Here is a 6825-nt window from a genome sequence, read left to right on the forward strand (position 1 = left end):
GTGATACTGCCTCGGAAACCCAAGGAGGGGTCGCTATGAGTCGGGGCCGACTCGACGGCACATAACAACAACAACAACAATAGTAAATTACTGTAGGTTTGCAGAAAGGTTGTTAACAAGTATTCTTATTTTACCTGCTTTCTTTTGAGATGTCCAAACCAAATGTTATTTACTGCATTTGTGATGAAATACATTAACAAGGTACACAACAGAATGTGCTTAACAAAGTTTCAAAGTCTATATTGACCAGGTCATAGTCTGCCATTATGCATAATGTATTTGTCAATTGTTGTTGTTGTTATTTGCTGTCGAGTCGGCCCTGACTCATAGCGACCACTGCTTGGGTTTCCGAGGCAGTATAACTACGGAAGTAGGATTGCCCAACTTTCCTTCCGAGGAGTGGCTGGTGGGTTTGAACCGCCAGACTTCTGGTTAGCAGTCAAATGCCTTAGGCACTATGCTACCAGAGCTCCTAGTTGTCAATTAGTTTTAAAAAATAGTTATATGCCTTACAATTTTAACTGAATCTTTTGCTTTTGCATAGGACTGCATTTTAAATTGAATTTGCAATATACTTTCATAGATATTGCTGTTTAAAATATATAATCCCATAAAATTTATACTTTCCTGTAAATTTACTTTGCGGAGATGTATACATTGTTCCCCTACAAAATTTCATAAGTAAGGAAACTATAAGAGACTACAAAAATATCTACATATAAGACAGCTGAATAAGTTAGAAAGACAGTTTTCTATTTACCAAACACTTTCCTCTTACATTTACAGATATTATCATGCATTTTTATAGTCTACTTTTACACTTCCATTCTCTAAATTTATTTAACATGTGGTATATGTTAGAGACCAAAGCCTATTCTAGGCACTAAGTTTACTATAACTAAAAGAACAGAAAATAAAGTTTTTATTTCCACAGAGCGTATGTTCTAATAATGGAAGAGAAATATAAACAAATAAATATATAAACATAAAACATGTGCAATATTATTAAAAGTTATGAAAATAAATAACATCAGATAAAGTTGACAGATAGTGATGGAAGGTGTTATTTTACCTTTGTCTTTTGTTTTTGTTCGTTTTGTTGTTTCATTGTGAAATACAGCATGCATTAAATACTATATTTTAAAACATATAGTTTAAAGGACACTAATAAAGCAAACACCGATACACTCATTATGCAGGCCCCAAACTGAACATTCACACTATCTCAGAATCCCAGAGGGTGGCCCTTCCTAGGGGCATCCTCCTCATTCCAGCCACTCCTCAGAAGGAAGACGGGGCAATCTACTTCCGTAGTGAGACTGCCTCGCAAACCCAAGGAGGGGTCGCTATTCGGTGGCACATAACAACAACAAGAACATTCTCCTAAAGAGGAAACCACAATTCTGAATCTTATTAAAGGGCATGAGCAGAGTGATGGCATTTGACTATTTTTGAAAAGAGTATTTCAGATAGAGGGAAAAGCAAGTGGAAGTTCTTAAGACTGAAATGTGCATCTTGACACAGGACAGCACATTGAACTTTTAAAGTCATTTACTGAACTATTTGAAAACAATTTATATATGCTTCATTGAGAGTCAAAATGCAGAATTAAATTATGTGAAACAAAATCAACCATTTAACATTAAAGTTATGCTACCATAACTCTAGATAACTATTGTTGTTGTTATGTGCCTTTGAGTCGGACCTGACTCATAGCGACCCCTCCTTGGGTTTCCGAGGCAGTATCACTACAGGAGTAGATTGCCCCATCTTCCTTCCGAGGAGTGGTTGGTGGGTTTGAACCGTCAGCCTTCTGGTTAGCAGTCAAGTGCCTTAGCCACTGTGCTACCAGAGCTCCCTAACTACAGATATTCTAAATAACTATATTTACCCTATAACTGGTGAATTTCATACTACTTGCTAGGTGACTAGATGCCCAGAGTAAAATAATGGAGAAGTATTTCCTAGTCTACACTCTCGTGGAATTTGTAATCTCAAACTCTATTGTATTTGGCTCCATTTCAAGTGATATAACAGAAACACACATAACATGGCATGTTTATGGATAGCAAGATGGTGTAATACATCACTTATTAAAATGTGTTCCAATTTTTATTGAAAATTAATATTTATGGGCCCCCTCCAAAACTGTGAATTAGAATCTCTGCACGACCAGAGTAATCTCCATTTTAACAAGCTCCCTGGGTGATTCTTATGAACATCAACAATTGAGAACAACTGGTTTGTTGTAAACAACATTTGGAGTCAGAGATTGGGTTGAATGACCAATGATTCCATTTCTCACAACACAACCCCAGGTGAAAAATTAATGACATTGGATCTCAATTTAACACCTATAAATGGGGAATAAAACACTTTCCCTAATCATCTCACTGGGTCACTGTGAATGCAGGTTCATTGTGACCATAAAATATATACAATGTTCATCAAAGTACTTATAAAGTTTAAAGAAGAAAATAAATCTATGGCCTTATTTTATGCAGCACAAGTCCTTTATTGAGTGCTTGTTTGTGGCTGTATGAATCTACAAGTAAGTACTCTAGATAATACCAAAAAGAATACATATTGAAGCATATAAGTAAATAGTGAAGGTTTTTGGAAGCAGGTGCGGAGTGACATACATTATCTTATTGTTTGTATATTAATCTAGTGCAAAACAATTACTGATGTCTAAATTACCACAAATTATTTTGGAAAGGGATTACTTTTCATCTAGACTCATATTATATTCTCTGGATTAAGTGAGTAGGTCTTAACTTCCTACACAGCTGTGCTGCTGTAAGAGAAGGCAGTCACACCTGGATTTTGTAAACATACCATGTGTGATAGCCTTCATGGGAAATACTCTCAACAGTGAGTAGTGTTTTGTTACAGAAAAACACTTTGAGGAGTTTGCAATATGCAAATGACAAGTATTCTAAGAGCCATTTTGGAATCTACTCAAATTAACACAGCCACTCTTCTCTGGACCATAGCTTGCTTTAATTTTTTTTTTTTTTCTTGACTATATACAGAATTCTTAAGATAATAACTGTCAAAGAATAATCATGTCTCCATTCTTCTTTATTGTTTTCATTAATTAATTCAGCAAATATTCTCTGAGTTCCTAATATGTATTAGTCACTGTCATGGAGATTCAGGAATGAAAAAGAAATAGACAAAATCAAAGGTATTTTCTTATTTCTTTAGTTCCTATACAGTTCAAAACCAAGGGATTCTTGTATATTATCAGTAAGACTCAGCCAAATAATGAGAATTCTTGATTATCCTAATGATTATCACTTAGAATGCAAGCAATGTCAGACGTTGCTGGCTACCTGCAGTAAACATGTGCAACCATGTACAGAAAGTTCCAAAGACATATCTGACTGCTTATTTTTCCCTCACAATGGACAATGCCAATCAAAAGTGTTTTTTTCTTTTGCAAGACAATGAACAATAAGCATTCTCTCTCTCTCTCTCTCTCTCTCTCTCTCTCTCTCTCTCTATATATATATATATATATACATATATGTCTATATCCACCAGCCACTCCTGGGAAGGAAGACTGGGAAATACAATTGACTCAATGGCAGTGAGGTTTTTTTTTTTTTATTTGCATATATATATAAACACACATATATGTGTATATATATATGTATATATACACATATCTACATCTGTCTGTCTATCTATCTATCTATCTATGTGCAGTTCTGGTGGCTTAATGGAATGAGGCATTTGGTTGCTAACCAGAAAGTCAGCTGCTCAAACCCATCAGCTGCTCCTCAAGAGGATGATGAAATAATCTACTTCTATAATGATTACAGCCTTGGAAACTTAATGAGAGTCTACATGAGTTAGAATTTACTCAATGGCAGTGGGTTACATTAAATTTTATATATATATATATATATATATATATATATATATATATATATATGTATGTTTAACCCACCAGCCACTCCTTGGAAGGAAGGTTGGGCAATCCTACTTCCGTAGTGATACTGCCTCAGAAACCCAAGGAGGGGTCGCTATGAGTCGGGTTTGACTCGACGGCACATAACAACAACAACAACATATATGTTTATATTTATGTTTGTTTACATTTATATATATTTAACTTAAAGCATTTCTTATATCTAGTTGTTGTTAGGGAGCTCTGGTAGCATAGTGGCTAAGGCACTTGACTGCCAACCAGAAGGCTGGCGATTCGAACCCACCAGCCACTCCTCGGAAGGAAGATGGGGCAATCTACTTCCATAATGATACTGCCTTGGAAACCCAAGGAGGGGTCGCTATGAGTCAGGTCCGACTCGACGGCACATAACAACAACAATAGTTGTTGTTATGTGTCTTATATCTAGAGACAGGGGAAATTTTGGCATATGACTAACAGTTATTATATATTTCCTTGTTTAAGATACTTTTTTATTTTTTTTTTAACTTTTGGAATGGAACATACAGATCCTAGCAGTAAATTAGTTGAAAAATACAGAACTTCTTAAAAAGTAAGAATTCATCACATTTAGTTGTCAGAGGATTTCAGAGATACATCTCTAGAATTATATCAGACTCCAGTAGAAGAGAATTAAATCAGTATCACAGGTTTCAAGCATAGAAATTTATCTGGTTTACAATCACAATTGAAGTATGAAAGAATAATCAAAATGGATAATCTGAGTGGATCCTTCCAGCATTTTCCAATGCCTTTGTATATTATCTAATCAAAATGCTAATCCATACTTAGCTTTATCAGTGTATCAGTTTAATTGGACTGGTTCTTACCAAATGAAATAAGATTGTTGCTAGTGTTCTGTCACTAGCAAGTTGTTTTATAATTAATAATTATAATTAATAAAAGCTTTTGGTGATTTGAAAAAAAGACTGAGTGGAAGCCACTTGTCTAATGGTAGGTAAGACTACTAAGGTGAAGTCTCTCTACTCTTCAAATCCCAAAGAACTGGAATCAGTGAGGGATGATCATATCTATATCAGGAGTGGAAGATTTCATCCAAAGAATCTGAAAAGGTTTTGTAAAAAGGGATAAAACTCATCCAAAACACATGAAGCGCATATTAGAGAAAGGCAAATTACAAAACTAGACCTTTCACCCCCTAGCAGGTGGGATCTGTCTAAAAGGCAAGAGCTGTTTTAAAGATGAAGTCACTACTATTCAGAGATAAGTATTTAGTCTTACAAACAGCAGCACTGTAACCAAGAGTGCAATTCATACTTTCAAATTGATGAATTTAGCTCCTAAACCTTGAGAGCAATTGAAGGAAGAATTCAAGCACTCCTTACCAAGGCATTTTCAGAATCCTACACCAAGAAGAAATTTACATTACTATTTTATATCCCTTTCCCTCTCACTCCTCGCTCTAATTTAGGAGAGTGCATATCACAGAGAGCGTTACTATGAGTTAAATCTCCTTTTAACATAAGCACTCAAAGAGATTTAAAAGATCTTTCACAATGCTCTTTCATAAAACATTCCTTTTGGGTCACCTCTGACTCATCTCAATGTCAAATTCCTCCCTAACTTTTCCTGTGTCATTGACTTTCTCCTTGGTGCCCTGACCTCTGTCTTTCACTCTTATTTAATATTATTAACCATCTCTAATCTATGTCTCAAAAGCCAATACACATTTAAGGAGAAATACACATTTAATTTAAGGCAAATTCAGAAACTGTTCTGACTTCACTTTGTACCTTCACTGAGAGTAGGAAGGGCTGTACATGTTTTAGCAATTCTCTTACCTACAAATGTATAGATATACAGCAGATCCTCATGCTTTACAGATTCCATCTTTGCAAATTCACCTAGCTACCATAACTAACTTGTAACCCTCAAGCCAATACTCTTGGTGCTTTTGCAGCTGTTTGCCAACATGGCAGAGCAGTGAAAAATTTCCTCTCTTAACACACACATCCCAGGAGAGATCAAACAAGGTGACACTCTTCCTTCTTTTTTCAACACTCATACTCTAAACAGGTATCTTTTTTGCTGCCTATTTGTTGTTGTTGTTGTTGTGTGCCATTGAGTCAGTCCCTACTCATAACGACCCCTCCTTGGGTTTCCGAGGCAGTATCACTACGGAAGTAAATTGCCTAACCTTCCTTCCAAGGAGTGCCTGGTGGGTTTGAACCGCCAGCCTTCTGTTTAGCAGTCAAGTGCCTTAGGCATTACGCCACCAGAGTTCCTTTAGCTACCTTGTTGTTGTTGTTGTTATGTGCCGTCCAGTCGGCCCCGACTCATAGCGACCCCTCCTTGGGTTTCCAAGGCAGTATCGCTACGGAAGTAGGATTGCCCAACCTTCCTTCCGAGGAGTGGCTGGTGGGTTTGAACCACCAGCCTTCTGGTTAGCAGTCAAGTGCTTTAGCCACTATGCTACCAGAGCTCCCTTAGCTACCTTAGTCACCTGTTAATATTTTTAATTATTTCTTCAAAATATATTATGTAATAAACAAGGTTTATGCTTTCTTTAATCTGCTGATTTTTTTTCAAAATAATTATTTGAAGTTATTTAGCAGATCCTCTCATTTCAGAAGTATTAAAATTAAGTTTTTGGGTTGAAAGCAAAAGAAATAAAACTATTAAAATAGGTACTCTTTTATTTGCTGTTGGAAGACTGTCTTCTTAATAAACTATACTTTGGCAGCACTTTAGAAGAAGGACAATCCTTCATTATAAGAGGACATTTACTTATATATTTCAAAATTCTCACTACCCTATCAGAGCCTATTTAGTGCCATATTATTCCCACTTTTTGTGCTTTTTTTTTTTTTTTTTTTTCAGAAGACGGCATACGAGATGTCGAGCAG

The sequence above is a fragment of the Orycteropus afer genome, unplaced genomic scaffold (assembly GCF_000298275.1).
Source record: "Orycteropus afer afer isolate SDZICR_OR568_19922 unplaced genomic scaffold, OryAfe1.0 scaffold00530, whole genome shotgun sequence".
NCBI lineage: Eukaryota > Metazoa > Chordata > Mammalia > Tubulidentata > Orycteropodidae > Orycteropus > Orycteropus afer.